The 19,699-nt window shown below is 39.0% G+C and overlaps 1 protein-coding gene across 6 annotated transcripts in view; it reads right to left on the reverse strand.

The window, feature by feature from the left end:
- PTPRG (protein tyrosine phosphatase receptor type G) overlaps positions 1 to 19,699 on the reverse strand; it is a 675,839-nt gene that overhangs the window by 243,492 nt on the left and 412,648 nt on the right. The gene's annotated exons all lie outside the window — the stretch shown is intronic.

The raw sequence follows: 19,699 nt of genomic DNA on the forward strand, positions 1-19,699 counted from the left end.
ATAGCACATTGCCTTAACTACTGCTTTTCTTGCTGTTTATTTACACTGTTTCTTTTTGGACCAAAATCTCAGTAAAATTGCTCTGGGGACATTTTTATCTTTTTCCTTCCCAAGAAGTTTCATATATAAGTGAACCATTAGAACTGAATCAGGTCTGTGAATCATATTGAATGCCAATAAAAGTGAGGTGAAAGCATGTCCAAAGTCAACACCCTCCATTTGTTTAACTCTTGAATGGATTTCATGACAAACTGTAAACATCACACACAAGTGTCACATTCTTAATTCTCCTGATTCCATCCAATTCCCCTTAGAGAGAGGAGTAAGAGGAGGATTTGGCCACTGTCCCCAAATAATGCTACGGCATGGACAGAAGGCAAGAAGACTCAGAAGTTGGGAAGAAATAAGGGAAAGCACTTTTAGTTTCCAATAACCCAGGATTTATTACTCTCCAATATGGATCTTTTGCCCACCTAACCTGGAATTCCCACTAAGAATTCTGAGATATCCTCCTTCGAGCCTTTGCTTAAATGTCACTTTCTTAATGAGGCCGATTAAGCTGTAACTCCCAACCTTCAACAAATCCCCAGCTCTATTTTTTTCCCACGTACCTTTCACCTTCTAACATACGATGATTTATAATGCTTTTTGGTCTGCCTACCCCTTGCTAGAATGTAGGGTTCCATGATGACATGGATTTTTGTCTATTCATTGATATATCCCAAGTGCTTAGAACAATGTCTGGCACATAGAAGGCACTTAATAATATGTTGACTACATCACTGAACTAACATGACATCAATTCTTCAAAAACTATTAACAGTAATTTAATACAGTAAAACTTATTAATGGTGCCCCCCACCAATTGCCGGACATGCACCTACAACTATGTGAGGTGTAAATATTATCCAGTGCCCGAGAGAACAGCTACTCTCGGCAAGGACTGCATTTACAATGAGGAATTTCACACTGGATGCACCCTCCAACTTTCCACCTAGATGCTACAGCTCCTCCATTAGAGAATGATAAATGTCATTGTCATAATCAGAAATTTTCCGTGGTTTTCAATGTGCTGGCTTCTATGCTGAAAGCCAAAGCATTAATAAAGCAATTGAAGGAGTAGGATTATAAGTCCATGAATGTCAGTGGCAAGGTTTCACATATGTCACTTTGCAATAATAAAGGACTCCAGAAAGAGTGCCAGGGACTGGGCAGAGCAGGACTACTTGTATTTTTTTTTTTAAATAGAGGATAGTGAAGACAGGACCAAAAGCAAATAAATGAGAAAAATGAAGGCAAATTCAATTAATCACTTCCCCTACTGACACTTTAATGCATTATTGTTACAATTACTCTGAAATGTCCTGGAAGAATCTTGACACCTTCTCACCCCACCCCACCCCATCCATTTTTCAGGGCATGCAAGCTGAACTGCAACTTTTCTGATGGGCTTTTATGTTTGTAGGAGCTGCCTCCCCATTTCCAGGTGCTGCTAAGGTTTTTGAAGTATCCTTGCCCAATGACCAGGAATTCATGTCGCTCTCTTCTACCTTTGACTTGTACTTGGAAAAGAAAAAACAGTCTCCAAATGCAAAGTCTGAAAACACTGCTATTTTCAAGCTCCAGCAGAGGCTTGATGTTCAGATTTCAACTGTAAATCTACCCCAGGGTTTTACTCTTCTGATCTAGTGGCACTAACTTACTCAGAGGCTAGGGGCCTGCCTTGGTGGAGCCCACGATGTGGGGCTCCTGTCCTGTCTCACAATTCTTAATATTCTCATCCATCGCCTGAATCAATACGGTGAAGTCCTGCTCCCCAAGAAGGAGCCGTGGATGAGGACAGCCACACAGACTAAGTTAATTTAAAAGTAACAGAGTGAGGCTGCTCCCATTACATTTATGGAGCCGGCACCTCCAGAGCAGCCGTGGAGGCCACGTCCACTGCAGACATCATCTAAACACCCAGCAAAGCCATGGCATTGATTTTATTTATCTTTAAATCATTCATCGTTTTCTTCTGCTGGAGTGGATATCTTTTAACTTTCTTTGTGGGAAGGAGATGCCGACGTGGTGCTGCTGGAATTCGTTTCTCTCAATCATTTGATTAGATCAGTCACCATCAGAACAGAAAAATCTACACGAGCTGTTAAGAATTTGAATGGATATCTACTGCTAAGTAAGTGTAACTGATGAACCAGGAAGACTAGGAAACAGAGGGGCGTGAAAGACATGCCTGGCAAGAGACTCAGCACAGGGCTCTGAGCAGCTATCTTTCTAAAAGACCCCAGAGAGGAAGCACTCCAGGGTCTGAACTGCATCCACACCACTCAGTGCCCTTCCTAGTTGGGCGACCCGGGGCTGGTGACTTAACCTCTTTGTACCTCAATTTCCTCATATAATGTGCATGAAGATAACACCGGCATTAGACGGTTCCAGTGAGAATTAAAAATGCATACGCTCAGTGCATAATGAGCACTTGATAAACATTAGCTTATATTATTATGTTCTCTATGAGAATCATCAGTTAACAAGAAGGGACACTGGCAACCTCAAGAGTAGTCAACCTCAAGTAGTCAAGGCTACTCTCCCTTCTTCCCTCCCTCCCTAATTTGCACTCACTCAAACAAGTACAGGGGACAATGAGAGTGGGTAAGAAGAACACTGGATGTCAGCAAAGAAGTGAGAGAAAAGGCTTCCTCCAAAAGTGAGGTGATGTCTGCTCAGAGGTAGGACAAGCCAAGAGAGTAGGTCCAAAGGTCCCGAGGCAGGAAGAGGCAAGTCATTCTGAAGGAAACAGATCATTGAAACTTAGTGGAGAGAGCAAGCAAAAGAGTATTTGTTTCCAGTGGTGGCTGGGGTGGGAGGCAGGAGTGGGGTCATGCACATATAATACTTTCATAGGATGTCTATGCCAGCATGTCACAGGCAAATTGAACAACCGATGTGAGATTAAAACAAGATGAACTCATCGTGTCTCTATCTTAGAACTAGGTCGGTCATTCAACCATTTCAATATTATCTTGCAGGAGCGAATTTATAGATAAGCCTGTGCAAATTCTGCCATCTGATTCCCCTTAGCATTAATAGTTCTGCCTGACAAAACCATCTGCACGGGTCTAACACTCCCCTCTTTAACTCTCTTTCACGTGAAGAGGCGTCATGATTTTTCACTGATCTGAAATTAAAATTTCCAGCCATAAAAAATATATTTAGATCCAAGGCTAGGTGTCACTTCTAAAATCTTGTCATTTAAATCACGTTAGGCGTTGAATGAGATATAGGTGAAATTTAACTTTCACTGCATTTTAGTCTCGATCACAGCAAATTTATAACCCAGGAGTAAATTTTGCTGTCAAGGAAAATGTCTTCACTAAATCAGATTTGTTGCTTCCCTCCTTCCTTCAATACTTTTGTAAAATTGGAATGCTTTTCAATAAAATCCAGTCGTTTCATTCCTCCCTGGCCACAAAGGGTCTATCGGTGTTTCCAGTCTGGCCACGGGAAACTTCAGAATTTCTTGTAATACTTTAGTCAGTATTCAGGTTCGTTCAGCAAATGGTGTGTTGACTATTTCTATTTTAAATCCATATTGACGAAATCTAAAGCAACCACTTAAGAAAGGTCACCAATAAAGCTTGCTTGTAGCTGAATTCCATCACAGTCCCTACGTGACTTTGAGGGAACAACGGACACCGTTGACTGCTCCTGCATTGCTCAAAACAAATGTGTCCCTTGACTTGGGTGAGCACAGATTTCCCTTCCACTTCGCTGGCTATTCCATCTCAGTCTTCTCCACAGGCTTCTCTTTTCCGAGGTGTCTCCTAAAGGCTGGTGTAATTCAGTTCTCATTCAACCCAGCTGTCCCCAGTCACTCTCACCAAAACTAAAGCACTAATTTCTGAAGGCATGCTAATACCTCTCAAATCTTTATTTCTGGTTCTGACTTGTCTCCTGAGTGGCAGATCCATCTATAATCAATTGGTTGCTTAGACATCTCCAACTGGACGCAGCCTTGTACTTCTTAAACAGAATGCACCCCGCCCCTTCCACAGGGCTCCCTGACTCAATGGAACACCACACTGGACCCAGTCGTGCAAACCAAAAACCTTGACATCATCTCTCTGTCTTATCTCCACATTCAATACCAAGACTTGTCAACTTCATTTCAGAAATATCTCTCAAATCAGTCCTGTTTTTTCCCTGGCCCGTGTCTCCAGTCAGATCTAGATAAGTAACCATCACCACTTACCTGTTTTACTTTAGGAGCCTCCCAAGGTGACCTCAGACTCCAGGCCTCCTCAATCCATTCCACTATCCACACCACAGTCCCAGTCACTACCTAATAGATAACTCTGATCACATGACTCTCCTTCTTCAGAACACTTTAAAAGATTCTCTTTTCCCTTAGGATAAAATCCAGACTCACGACTGTCATATCCTCTGTCAACATCTCTATTCCCTCTTACCATGCTTTCCCTCTGTCCATTAGCTGTCCCGGATTTTTTCCTGAAATATGCCATTCTCTCCCTAAACTCTGGGCCTTTACACGCTGTTCCCTTTGCCTGGAACATGCTTTTCCCCAGGTTCCCCATCCAACTCTTCTACATTCTTTAGGTTTCAGGGAATATGTAACTCATCCCAGGAAGTAGTCCTTGAGCTTCTAGGCTAGGTAAATTACTCATCTCATTTTCTTCCCCTGTAGTCTGCAGGTCACCTGTTGTCTTAGAACTGCAGTTAGAATGCTAGTTCCACCTTGTTCACCTAGCACAGAGGCTGGCATATAGTCAGTGCTCAACACCCCTTTGCTGAGTGTCACAAAGGCAGTGAAGTGAGGATCAGTCTAAATTCCTATCTCATCCCAGAAGTGAATCAGCCTTCATCCAAAATGAAGTCAATGACAATTTCTTGTCTTGTGCAGATTTTTGCACAACTAATCCCATTATAGACACTCACGTCATACTCTTGCATTTGTCTGCAATTCAACATTCTTCATTTCATACAGTTTGCTGTTCATTAACTGTTCTTGAGTGCATCTCGCATCCCAAACTGGATTTTAAGATTTATGAATCCCCCACCACTCCAAGACCTACGCCTCCTCAACACTCACTTGAAAGTCAACTGATTGATCAATGATGGCATTTCCAGTAAAAGCCTGATTCCCTTTACCCGTAATTATGAAACATGCTTAAGCTGACTAATACCCATTTAACCACAATTCTACAATAAATCCCTAGGCTGAAAGTTTTAATTTATAGAAATGTTGAACCATCTATTAAAAAGTACTAATTAGTCTTATATATATTTTGTCCTTCTACCTACCTCTAATAACTCCTTAAAGCAATATTTCAATTAGACTGGTTTTACAAGCAACTGATTTATGAGGATTCTGACAGGCTGACATTAGGTTAGCATATAGACATAAATAAGAACAAAATAACTTTTTTAATAAAGTAAACTTTTTTTGGTAATGTGTCAAAATGGACTTAGATAAAACAAATGCAGAAAGGGACAAGTTAAAAGAGCATAGGAAAAAATTTCCATCGTTTTACAACTGTGTATATATATATAGAACGCATATCTGCTTAAAGTTAAGCCTGTATTTGGATATACATGATTTCACTGAGAGCCTCATGCAATTTAAAACTTGAGTAACTCAGAATACACAAATGTTAGAGGCAAATTGTAAACAATATATTTACTCATCACACCCATATCCTTTAGCCGAACATAAGGATAAGCATGAAAGCAATTTATGAAGTCATTCAACCAAAGCCAGAAAATGCAAGTTAGAAAATCAGATTGGACAATGCCTCGTGACAGGTGGAAGGTGGCCAGGCAAGAGGAAATGCACTATGTTATTTTAGGAACATCACTCTTTCACGGTATTCATAATTCACATTTTATCATCGCCCATAATATAAAGTTTAAAGTAAATGCAAGGTCTTATGAAGGAAGACCTGATCTCACCAAATAAACAGGAGCAGATATATCTGTTTGTATGCATTTTCCCTTGTTCCTCCCTCCTTTCAGCGCAATCACAATAGAAAATGGTTGGCTGGGATAACGGAGGGTTTGAAGGTCACCCACGTTGCAGTCAGTCTGCCTTGGATTTTAATTTATGTGTTTTTAAAATGTGGACAGCATCCAGATGGTAAGTTTTCCAATGGAGATGGATAAATTAATAAATAAATAACTCAAGCATCCCTTCAGAGGACATGCTGCTGTTTTGACTCATTCATAAATAATATCTAGTGTTTTAGCAGGTTTAAGGGCGTGCCAGGAATACAAATTGTAGCGAGGACAGCTCTAGTCACCTTTTGATAATGAGCCCGTCTTTAAATAATAGACACCTTTCTCTTCTGTTCTAGGAGGCAAATTTGAAGCTTCTGAAGATGGAAGATGGATTTGTGAGAATGAAGGAATAAGCAGTGTCTCCGAATGGACTCTCACTCAGACCTGTCAGTCATGCTTGCTTAACCACATCCAGATGATACACAGAAAGTTCTTGCAAGAGCACCACTCAAGATTTGATGCTTACCCAGATGAACATAGTCTTTTGGAGGTAAAAAAGACAAAGTTCTTAATGTATGAGAGAAGGAACATGTTAGAGACTGTGCCAATCCCCTTTTCTCTGGAAACACCCAAAAAGACTAGACCCAGGTCTGCCATATTTGTTCTGTACTGCATGGCCATAGCCAAGTGGACCAGGTATGGACCACCTGACCCAAGGGGACCAATCAGGTTGTCTTTTTCCTGGGTCTTTGGCATTAGGCCCAAAGGACTGTTGGTGAATGTCAACCCATAATCAACCAACTCAAGGAGTTTCAGGAACCAGAAGGCATCACACAGACTGAGAACCTGTTTACAGCAGAAGATACCAAAGAAGAAACTACGAAGACACAAACACAAACTGAAGATGTAAAAAAAGACTTCTATCAACTTTTCATCCCCTTTCTAGCCACACTTGTGCCCTTGAGTTCCAAGGGACACTCTTATATCTTTATAATTAAGTATCCTTTTATGTTTCAGCTGACTCGAGTTGGTTTCTGCTCCGTGCAACCCATGAGTGCTAACAAAGCAACAACATATAGCAAGGCTCTGCTTTCAGACATAACTTCCTTTTTTGATGGCTACCAGGCAACATAATACAGTATGGTGGCAAGGCTTGACTGGGAATAGTAAGGTATGTGCATATTTGGAAATGCAATCATGATACCTCAGCACTCCTGTTCCTCTGGTTGAACTGAACAATATTCTTCTGACTGAATTAACAACAGGATTTAATGAAACCACATATTTCATAACGTGTTTGGTCATGCATTTCAGTTTTGTTTGGAATCAGAACCACTGCTCTCCTAGAATGTGACAGATTAAACTATTAAAAATGTATAGGCAGTAATTATTGTATCGTTGCCAGAAAACAAGAATATTTTCCAATATAATGCGAATGTCACCAGAGAAAGATCACTTTGAAAGAACTCTTTATAATAAAAGAAATGCATATCTTTCAACAGGATATTAAAAGGGTATCTGTAAAAGTGGTTATCCTTTCTATGGAGGACTCTTTTTCTCCCCTTTAGAACAAAGAACCATGCACATTCTGACTCCCAGTAAACCACTGTCTTATCCCTTCAGTAATTAATGGATGCTTTGATACCAAGGAATCCTAAAGAACATTCTTCAAGCCTTAAATGCAGGCTGGGCTGATTCACACATAGCACATCTAAAAAGATCTGGGGAATAAATAATCACGAGTTGCAAACACTTGCCCGGAGCATTTGGGCACCAACCAGATTTCCAACAAGGGAAGTGATTTTTTATTATAACAAGCAAAATTACTTACTGAAACACAAAAATGTGCCTCTCTTCTAACCCCTGGCCTTGTCCTACAGACAAACACACAAATTTCCCGGTGATCATTTAGCAAATCCTTTTAAAAAAAAATTACATTGGCTCTGGGACACGTTTCTTGATGGATTTGGAAACCTGTGCTCACGAAGTAAGTTTATTTCTTTGGCAAGGCTCTGCCTAGCTTAAAATCTGATTAGGCTAGCCTACAGGTAAATTTTTGTCAGCTGCTTGGCTTAAAATATGAGTCGGCACTCAAAAATATTTGGAAAAATTAGGTTTAGCATGCATAGAGGCTTTTCCAGGTAAGGGACAAATTATTTTTAAACAGACACTTGCTTTCAGCCAGGATCCTGGATATCCAAGACTCTGGCTGCGAATGGGTGTCTGAGGTGCTGACTTACTCTGACACGACCCCATTGGGTGGAAACTGCCTCTTCCAGGGGAGGCGGCAGTAGGAATGCCGGGGCTCTGCAGTAGACATGAAGCTGCCAGTCACCTTCTATGACCAAAATCAGAATAAAGTATAGGTGGTGGAGGCCAGTTAAACGAGTCTGTGCTGGGGGCTGTGAGGGTGGAGGGAGCACAGACTTCCTCATGCTCGCAATGTTCTTTGGAGCTAGATCTGCCCAGAAGATAGGTCTTCTCTGACCTATTAATTAGTGATTTTTTAATCTTCTGCAGAAAAACCACTCCGGATGAACATAATGAGCTTTATCTCCAATTTACCTTATTAAAGAGCCACTGGAGGGAAAAACATTATGATAAAAGGGGGTAAAAAAACAAAACAATTTAAACAGTAAGGGGCCCTTTTCCTCAAGAGAATACAATACCTATGCTGACTCTAAATGATTATGGTAAATGATTCTTGTTTTCGACTCAGTAGTGGTCACAATAATGAGTAGATAATAATAATTGTTACCATTTATTTGCTCATATGTCAGGCACTGTGCCAACACATATTTGTTTTACTTTATACAACAATCTTCTAATTAGGATTTTTATCCTCCTATTTAAGATAAGATAACTGAGGCTTGCCAAAGTAAAGTTACATGCCCAGGTCATGCAGTTGGGGGTGAAGGGACTGCCATTCAAATGCAGGCTCACATGTTTGAGTTCCAATCTTAGGCACTTACTCACCACATTATTCTTGGTGCGTCTGAGGTGAGCACAAAAGAAGGCCCATGGTACCCATAGTACTTGACTGAGATACAGAAAAGTCAAGCTACATGGAACAGAAAGACTTGTCTAGGAAGTAAAAAACATGGAGAAGTAGTTAATGTAAAAAAATGTTTAATGTCAAAAATGTTGCATTTCAATCTTTAAGCATGAAGTTTCAGAAACCTCTGTATCCAAGAAAAACTAGGACTAATCAGAGGCCAACGTGGAATACAGTCATCATCAAACCTTCGTATGTGATAAAAGCTGCTTCAGCCTAAGAGATCAATTCCATTTTGGCTATTTATGCAGTGACGCTAGTAAATCTATGAGAAATAAACAGGGCTCACTTACACCATTGATTACCAAACTTCAAGACAGATGGCATTGCATACTTTAATGCATGGGTTGCAAAATCATTTTTCTCTTTAATAACATACCCTTTATTGAAAAAGAAATCATTTAAGCATCATGACAATAAAGCATTGCAATTTCTATTAACCTTTTGAGAAACTTCTGATTAAAAGTTTCAGTAAATTATGAGAAAGAATACAAAAATGGTTTAGCCTTCTAAAAGCCAATACTCGAGGAAGACATTGTTTGAGGTTTTCTCTTGTAACTCTGATAAAAATTAGTTAGGTCATCACTGAAGACTATACATGGCCTGGCTCAACAATTTTTTCTAGTAAGATTAGTTTTTATTGTGTCCTTCTGTTAAAACATTGATAAGTTTTACATGGGTTCAAAAGAGAGTTGTTTTGAAACTTGGTGATTTTTAAGGATAGGCAGATACTCAAGGGAAAAACCATTAGAATTACTGAGGTCATATAAAATAATTCAAAGGGAAAAAACTTACTCAAGAATGGTTACATTTTACATTTCTCAACAAAACAAAATCTTGGATCCCTTTAGAAGTACTAATAACTTAAAACCATGTCATTTGAATTCAAAAACAATAGAAGAAAATTTGGTTACTGTAATAAAGGAAAAATAGTCATCAAAAGAACTGGAAAAATGGTTTTCCATCATACTGAAAAGAGAATTCCTAAAAAATAATTCTAGGGGTCTGGGCCTGAGGGATAGTGGTTAAGTTTGTGAGCTCTGCTTTGGCGGCCCGGGTTTGTGGGTTCAGATCCCAGGCGTGGATCTATATCACTTGTCAGCCATGCTGTGTCAGTGTCCCACATACAAAATAGAAGAAGACTGACACAGATGTTAGCTCAGGGCAAATCTTCCTCAAGCAAAAAAGGACGAAGACTGGCAGCAGATGTTAGTTCAGGGCAAATCTTCCTCGGGAAAATCAATCAATCAATCAATCAATAGTTGTAAATTGAGGCACACAAATACAAAACACTCTGAGTCCTTCCCAGTCCTTCCAGCAAGGTTGCAAAACTAAATTCTCAAATCAAATGCCAAAACAAAACATAAAGCAAACTTGCCCATAGTAACATTAGCACATCTGCATCAAGAATATGTATGTTGCTAAATATATGCATTTAGACCTATAATTTTTTTTTTTTTACAAGTTCTTCTCTTAAGTGCAGAGGTGGGTAGTGACAGCTAAGACACCACTGTCACAGTGTCTAACTCTGACTTCACTGCACACATATGAAAACCTTCTGGTCTAACTCCCAGCCTATTACATAAACATCTCCCTTCTAACTGGGGTCACAAGCATGACTTACACCCCAAGAAGATAACTCTCATACTAATAAAGAACAAGAAATTGCTACAGTTAGGTCAAAACAACAGAGGTAGCAAATTGCTTTTAAAGACAGATTATTACTGAAAATGTGGTAAAAAAGAAAAAACTTCCCATTATCTAATACGGGCAAATTGGAAATTCTCATGTTGAAAAACACAAAATGAAGCCCTATTTATGATCCTAAACCCAGTAATATGAATTCAAGTCTAAAGCATTTATCAGATCTGTTTAAATTCATTCATTAACTGATCAACCTTTACCACATAACTTGTTACGAATTAGAGAAGGAAAACTTGCATCCAAAAATTTTTACTTTCTTTTTTTCAAATATCCACTTGATATAAAGGGTAACAAGTGGTAAAATGGTCAAAAAGATTCCACAGAAAAGCGAATAAACTGGAACTCCACACACAGCTCAGGGAACTCAGATCAACTCTGATTTACATCAACTCTGATTTGAATCCACTTTCCATTCCATCTCTGCTTAAATGCACGTCATGCAGGAGACCTAAGTTTGATGGAATGGAAAACCAAAAACAGTTAATGATAGTAACACACCAAATGTTCTTTTTAAATTGCCTGACATTAAAAAAGCATATGTTCTATACTTTTTTTCTAGGAAAAACACCACAAAAATAAAGTAGTGGACTCTCATTATAGCTATTGCCAGAATAAATGACATCATGGAAAAGTGGAGAGGTGGGGGATCAGCAACAGCATCTTGATAGAAAAAGAAATTCATTCGTTACTAACCACCAGGTTGAGTTAAAGCAAAGTACTGAATTAAGACAAAAAGACTTCAAAAGGAATGAAAGCGAATTGGTAACCACTAAACAGACATTCTCAAAACCGCCTTACTTTATTTGTCTTTCCAATAATGACCAAAGTTAGATTTCTTTGGACCTCTTGATGTCTGAGAAAACAACTATAATATGTCCTAAGATGAGCTTTTCATTGAAAATTCAAGTTTTCCCCAAGAGGAATGTGGTTAATAATACTGTTACTGAAGGACTGTTGCACAGTATCTTGTAATCTTGTTAGTATTTTTGATAAACCCTAAATTTATCCAGGGTTTACTATGTTCTAAAACACTATGACAACCAGTACCTTCTTTTATGTTTACCATAGACTAGAAAAAACAGATTTTAACCTCTTGATATTCAAGTTTAAACCTGCCAATGTTAAACTGCCAATGTTGGCCCTGAGCTCTCAGAATGATCAGTCTCTCTGGGTTTCAATATCAGTAAAAAGGGGGAGATTTTGGATACATCCAAATTTCAGAAGGTTTAGTGATTTTTGGTAACCATGCCTGGAAATAATTTTGCTTGTTTTCTTATATATAGAAGTAATCGAAGATGATGAAGAGAGAGGAAAGTAACACATATTCGAAAATAATACCTGGGGAAATACATAACAATAAGAAATATTCCAAGCCAGATGGAACATGTACTAATGACCTTAAAAGGAAAATGGTTGGAGAAATCCCAGCAAGAAGATATACAGAAAACTGGAAGAGATGAGGGTCTTTGGCTGAAATTCCCAAATGGCTTGCACACCGGGAAAACACACATTTGTTTTAGTAGTGCTAATGGACAGTTGAGGCAAATGTCATCATAACTCTATTTTCGATCAATTCCATCTTTAGCCAAGGAAAAGTTCTGATTTCCTGATGTTTTCATCAGGAGTATGAGGGCAAAAACCTCAACATCTGCTTATTAATATATTTATATCTGAGGTTGATTCAGAGTTGTATGTCAATATAACATAGAAGTGTAATTACTGAACAGATAATAGGCATTGTTACCGGTTTTTTCTGTTTTATTAAACTATTTAGATCAGGTAACTTAACAAGAACATATGCAGCAGTAAAGATAAACTGTAGGCTTTGAGGTTAAATTTAATTAATTAGTGAAGTATCTTCCTAAGGAATGAGTTTGTTTTGTTTTGAATTTATTCATCATATTGTTTTAATACACATGCAATAAGAAGGTTGAAGAAAAATTTTAAAAGAAGAACCACCAAGAAAAATAAAAGGCTTCCGATAAACAATATATCACCAAGCAATCAATTACTCACTTTTTATTAACTAAAATAATAGCTTTTATTTCTGTAGAAATAATAGTTGTACAGAAAAGCCACTAATAGCTGATGTGCAAAATAACTCTCAAATGATAGTGCCACTAGGTTTGTTTATCTTAAACTGTTGCTAGGTGAATTTCAGACCCAAAAGCTGTATTATTCTAGCTCTTAGCAGATCGATTTACTAATCCACCCAAGACTCTATCAATCTTAGAGCCAATCTTTCTACCTATCACCAAAAACCGGGGTTCCATCCCCATTCATAAGAACATTAGGCATGTCAAATAAATTGAAGGCCGTATTCAAATCCTAGCTCCCTGCCAGTTCTGATCTGCACTTCCATCGTTCACACCATAATCTACTTAAATTGAACAAAGCCTGTTGGGTAAGACCTGCTGAACTTTCCACCCTCTCCTGAGCCAACGGAAGGTGACAAGCATTGTGCCTGCCAGTCAGTACGTCAAAACAAAATGCCCATCAATACCGATGCCGGTGTGCCAAGTGCCGGCACCAGAACTAGATTTGACTAAAAGATAGAGACATTTTGGGAGCTAGTTCTTGTGAACCTGAGCTGAAAGAATCCTTATATGACTAAACTAAGACGAAAAGCAGCAAATTCATTCTTTTATTTTACAAAAAATTTAAACAGGTCACCTACAACATACAAGGTTCTGTGCTTGGCACTAAGGTTATAGAAATTAACGAGACAGCCAGCAATGGTCCCTGCTCATTGACGCTAGCAGAATAGTCACAGCAGCCTTCAGTGTGAGCTTTCAGAACTTTAGAAAATTCATGAGACTAGTAATGAGGTTATATGTAAAATTTTATGTAAATTTTATATATTCTGTACATTAGAAAGTAAAAGACAAAATAGTCCTATAGAAAAAAATCTATTCCTTTTTTCCTCAAGATTTTTTTGTGGAGGGGGAGGTGAGGTAGAAAGATCGGAAAACAACACCAGAGTCTGAATGAAGCAATAAATCCAGAAAAAAAAGAAAAGACATCTAAATGTACAAAATTTCACATGCAATTTCAGGAGGAACTTGCATCTTGGTGGGGGAAATTAATCATTATTAATACAGTTTCAGAATTTATATATTTACATATAGAAAAACTAAATTGTATTACAATATAATACCAAATTAATTAACTTTGCATAGCATCCTGAACATTCTTAATTCATGAAGGTAAGGCAGACACAGTAAGGTGTAACACAAAGAACTTTAACTTTGAGATTAAACACCCTGGATCTGAAACCGTACTTGATCACCAATTCTAGCCCACCAGTATGTTGTGAAGGCCAAGACAGTATATTTTACATAAAGGGTGTAGCATACATATAAATACAGAGATTTTGGCTTTTTCAAACAGATTTCCAGTTTCTTTTGAAAAAGCCAGAGTTCTAGGGGCCAGCACAGCAGTGTAGCGGTTAAGTTGCCATGCTCCGCTTTGGTGGCCCAGTGGCCCAGAGTTCCCAGGTTCAGATCCTGGGCATGGACCTATGCACCACTTATCAAGCCATGCTGTAGTTGGCATCCTAAACATAAAATAGAGGAAGATGGGCACAGATGTTAGTTCAGGGCCAATCTTCCTCAGCAAAAAGAGGAGGATTGGTGGCAGATGTTAGCTCAGAGACAATCTTATTCAAAAAAAAATTTATTAATTTATTACAAAAAGCCAGAATTCTGACTAATATTGGCACATGTTCCCAAATGTCAGCCAGTAAAACAGCATTTTAGACAATTCCTTTCTTTCACCTTCATGTCATATGGCTGATCCGTAGAGAACCTGAGTTTGTTCCAAATATATGCTCTCTACATAGCTGTGATGTTTGTAACAGGGAAAAATGGAAAGAGCTAAAATGTCTATCAACAAGGCAATGCTAAAACAAATTATGTCACATCCATACCATGAAAAGGAGAAAATATTTAGTAATCACCTACTATATGACACTAAACTAGGTGCCTTATAAATATACTTTTAATTCCTCCAAAAGCTCTCATCAGGTAGACATTAGTATCAAATTTCAGTTTACAGATAAAGGAACAGGTCAAATATATGCCCAATGTCACGTAGCTAATAAGTGGCAGTGAAGAGATTTGAACCCCAGCAATCTGGCTCTGAGCCTAAGCTCTGCAGCATTTAAACATCATGATGCAGACAGCTATTTATTGACAATGGAAGACTTCCATCATGTTGTAAGTGGAAATGAGCCTATAAAACTATGCACGGCATTTCGCATTTCTAATGAGTGTTATATGGTTGCAAGAAAAACACATACTTTCTTCTCAACTCATACATTGTTTGAATTGTTTTATAATAAACATATATTACTTTGATAATCAAAAGACTATGAAACTATTCGCATTTTGAGAAAAAAGTGTCTTTTATGCTTTCATATGCTGCCTTTGTACTTGTTTGTGGTTAGAAAAAAATAAGGTCTCAGAAATGACATTAAATTAGACTCATTGTTCTGGTATTTTCCTTCTTGATATTAAAGTAAAATGCATTAATTGTGAAAAATTTGTAGAATGCAGCAAGGTACAAGTAAGAAAATCAGATTTCATTTTTGAAGGAGTGAAGAATATTTCAAAATATGGAAAATATTCATAACATGTGAAGTGATAAAGCAGGCTGTGATCATATTCACTTTGATATGGAGTATAATTTTAACTCCCCTTACTCACTGCCAAATATTGGCAGGAAATGGATGAAAATGTCAACAGGGATCACTCTGTGATCAGCAGAACTCAGACTACCAGGCTCCTTAACTGACTGCTACCAAGACAACTCTAAGCTCTACGGAGATTTCTATCCGGATGCTCTACTCTCCGACTTCAGTTTTCTTATCTGAAAAATAGAGATACTGGTTATTAACTGCTGTTTTTATGGAAACATGTTTTTAATAAGTCATGACTAAATGACACATGCGTGTGAAGTGTTCTGAGTGTAGACAGTCAGGACTTTTTGAAAAGTTAACTATCATTATCCCGAGAGTTGTTTTTGATAGAACCATGGAGGAGTGTCTTTTACTTCTCGACACCTGATTCAGGAGGTCCTCAGAAGGGCCGAGGGAATTTGATTTTGAAAAATCTCCCCTAAATTTTGTGAAAGAGACGAGCCCCTGGGAAGCATCTGCTACTGGCCAGGGTGCTGTGCCCGAGCTGTAACCAGTGAGTAGAGTCAGCTTTTATAGGTCCTGGTTCCATTCTGGGCCCCCAAAGACTAGGGTGATTCCTTCGTCCATGAGAATCCCTTCAAAACCATCAAGACCCACTACCACACTCTATCTGTGCATCACTCTTCCTTCCAATCACCTGGTCTCCAGAGGAGGCCGGCTCACTAACGGCCAGTGACAAAACCAGTGTGCCTTCGAGATCTAATGCTTCCTCTCCTCAATCCATGTCCTCATTTACACCTCATTCACACCCTCCTCCTTTCCTAGGGAGCATCTCATCCAGCCACACCCACAATGTGTCCTTCCAGAGTTGACCTCCTATGCATCTTATTCCAAGCAATGCCTTGCTCTTTGCCAGAGCAGCATCTATGAATTTTGTTAATGTGCTCAATAGAGATAAAACTCCTATTTTGTTCTTTCCTTTATATTAGCATTTGAAGAGGCAGCAATACCTCAACTCAAGTACTGGAATTCCACCATTGACATGGTGACCCTCAATCATTTAAAGAAACTGGCCCACTAGAAAGAAAGGGCATCACCCCCAGAGTCTACAAATCATCTTTTATTTGACTCCAAATCCAGTTCCTGCTTACATCATAGGATTCTAGTAAACTTTGGAAAGGAAATAGCAAGACAGAGCACAATGGAGGGGCGTGGTGTCCATCTTAAGGATATGCAACATTTTATCTGACAGTGGAAAAACAGACTGTCAATTGAGTGTTTTTTGGTTTCTTTGTTTCATATACCAGTAACAAGGAATGGGTGAAAATTACTTGAATTTGGTGTTGGAAAATTTTGAAATGCCCACTTGATTTTGACATAAATTCTGGTTAAGATTCACTCTGCTGGTCTCAGGTGCCACGAAGTCAAAAGGCCAATGTGTCTTGTTCATTATGAAATTCCCAAATGCTTACCACAATGCCTAGTTCTCAGTGAATACAGAGGAAGGCATTGGTCTGGGATGGGGTGAGGGTGGGGTGGAGGAGAGCAACCTGGCAACTTCATAAGCCTTTGTGTATGGGCACTGGAGAACCTTCTAGTGAATGACCCTGCAGAGAAATGCAGCACACAATTCTCAAGGCTCCTACGTTAGCTCATGAATAAAACTGATAATCTCAATCTAAAATTCCCAAAGGCACGCCTTTTAACTCTGCTACAGTAATTGCTCATGTACATATTAACAGCCCTCAAAAACCTGGACCTCATTGACTAATTGGAACAATCTGTCTTGATATGTAGATGTAATGGTTGTTAATATAAGAGCTACACTCTGGAAGAACAGACCTTAAAAAGATCATTTTGCGAGCTGCACGACTAACCCTCATCCTCACAGCATGAGGCAAGAGGATGAAAGTGTGTATTTGGGAGTAACTAATTTACTTGGGTCTTTCACACCCTTAATTCAAGAGGTAGTTTGGGAGGCGGAGTTGCTTCTTTAAATGTCCTTTTTATGAATGAATTACAAGATTTCATTCTCAGGATTTATAGTTCCTTACCCTTTAAACCACTGAGATAACGAGATAAAGATACAACATGAGAATGTTGGTTTCTTACTACCTATTACTGCTTATTGTTTTATGGGACCGTATCCATCAGCGGCCGAGATTCAGCATCAGATGAGACAGACCCCTCCTGCAGAAAGCTTGCTTGCAATGTATGGGGGTGAGAGAGGGGGAGGCAAGTTAATAAACAAGTAAACAAATCAATAAGTAATTCCAAAAAGTGATGAGTACTATGATGAAAATGAAACTATGGAATAAGAAAGAAAGAGACTGAGTTGGCAGGGAAGAGAGTGTGTAATGTAACAATGGGTAGATTAGGAAAGGAATGGACCACAAGAAGGGATAATCAGGGAGAGAACATTCTGGACTGAGGAAACAGCCTGTGAAAACGAGGTGGGGAGAATGGGGCGTAGGGGAAAGTAGGAACTAGATCAAGTAGGGCCTTGTAGGATCTTTGGATTTACTCAACAAGTGATCAGAAACTACTGGAAGATCTTAAGCAGAGGACAAACGTAATGCAATTTAAGTGTTTAAAAGAAAACTTTGGTTACTGGATAAGGAGTGGATTGTGGGGGGCAAAAGAGATCTTTCAGGAATCTATAGCAACAGTCAAAGTTAGAGGGGGTGATGGCTTGAAATGGGGTAGAAACAGTGGAAAAGAAAAGAAACGGATGGAGTGAGGATCTACTGCCTAATGTTAATAAGAGGATGTGGACATCATAATAATGGCTAATAGGGAAAAAGCTCTTAGCAGGCCCTGCCTCAAGCACTCGACATCTATCAACTCAAATTAAGCCTTCAAGAAGGGCAGCTGTTTCATTATTACTACGTTTAATCACTTCACTATGTTACATTCTTCTTTAGTGTATAACATATACTATGTAATCAAAACTAGTATGTAATACATATTACACAAATAAAATTTGGATATTACATAATCAAACATTTAAAAGAAATTTTTAAAACTAAATGAAATGCTATAAAATATTACAGATTAGTTATCCATGATTTTCTCTCCTCAAATTGTTTTCTTTTATAAAACACAAATTTTAGCACCTGAGATAATATTACTATCTGATCTCTCTTGGTTAGCATGTTCTTCCCTCAAAACAATCAGAAATCAACTTCTCCCCATTGCATCCATCTGTGGCCCCAGCCACCATCATCTCCTTGGAAACGTTACAATCATCTTCTGACTTCAGTATCCACAGGTGTTCCCTATGCTCAAGCACAGCCAGAAGGATCCTTCTAAAATACATGTCAGATAATGTCACACCTCCGCTGAGAACATACCAAGGGCTTCCCATCTCACCTGAAGTAAAAGCCACAGTGCTTCCCATGGTCCACAGGCCTCATATTATCAGGACCTTTACTATTTGGCTGACTGCTTTCCTGACACACTCCCCCTTGCTCGCTCAAACAGGCCAGGCAGGCTTCTGCCTCAGGGCCTTAGCACCTGCTGAAATATAAGACTCTTGAGGCAGGGCACTCTGTTTTAGAGAAGTTTCTATTAATCAATTGAATGAACAAACACTATTGATAATATAGAAACTAGACAAAAGTGTAAGGAAGTAATTTAAACATTTCATACAGCATCAAGGATTGGAAAAGAGCTCTCTCCTGAACTACCTGGGCAGCATTTCCCCTATATGTTCTCCTCATCATTAGTCTCAGAGGATATACAAATACAGTCGTGTGTCACTTACAATGAGGATAAGTTCTGAGAAATGCATCGTTAGGTGATTTCCTGGTTGTGTGAAGGTCACAAACATACTGATGGGAACAAACTTGCCACCCCAAAATGCGTCTCTTTAACATGAGGATTATTTTAGGCTGATTACTTTTAAGAAACAAAAGATTCAGAAAGTCTGTCTTGTTACCTCCCCCTTAACTGTCTAAAAGAACTCAGATTAAAAAAACCTGTCTTGGGGGGCCGGTCTGGTAGCCCACTGGTTAAGTTCATGTGTTCTGCTTCAGTGGCCCGGGCTTCACAGGTTTGGATCCTGGGCACAGACCTAGCACTGCTCATCAAGCCACGCTGTGGCAGCATCCCACCTAAAACAGAGGAAGGCTAGCACAGATGATAGCTCAGCAACAATCTTTCTCAAGCAAAAAGAGGGAAATTGGCAACAGATGTTAGCTCAGGGCCCATCTTCCTCACACACACACACAAAACCCATCTTAGGAAGTGAGCCATCACCTGAACACAACATGAACTAGGTGGTAGAC

This window comes from Equus caballus, chromosome 16 (assembly GCF_041296265.1).
Source record: "Equus caballus isolate H_3958 breed thoroughbred chromosome 16, TB-T2T, whole genome shotgun sequence".
NCBI classification, from domain to species: Eukaryota; Metazoa; Chordata; class Mammalia; order Perissodactyla; family Equidae; genus Equus; species Equus caballus.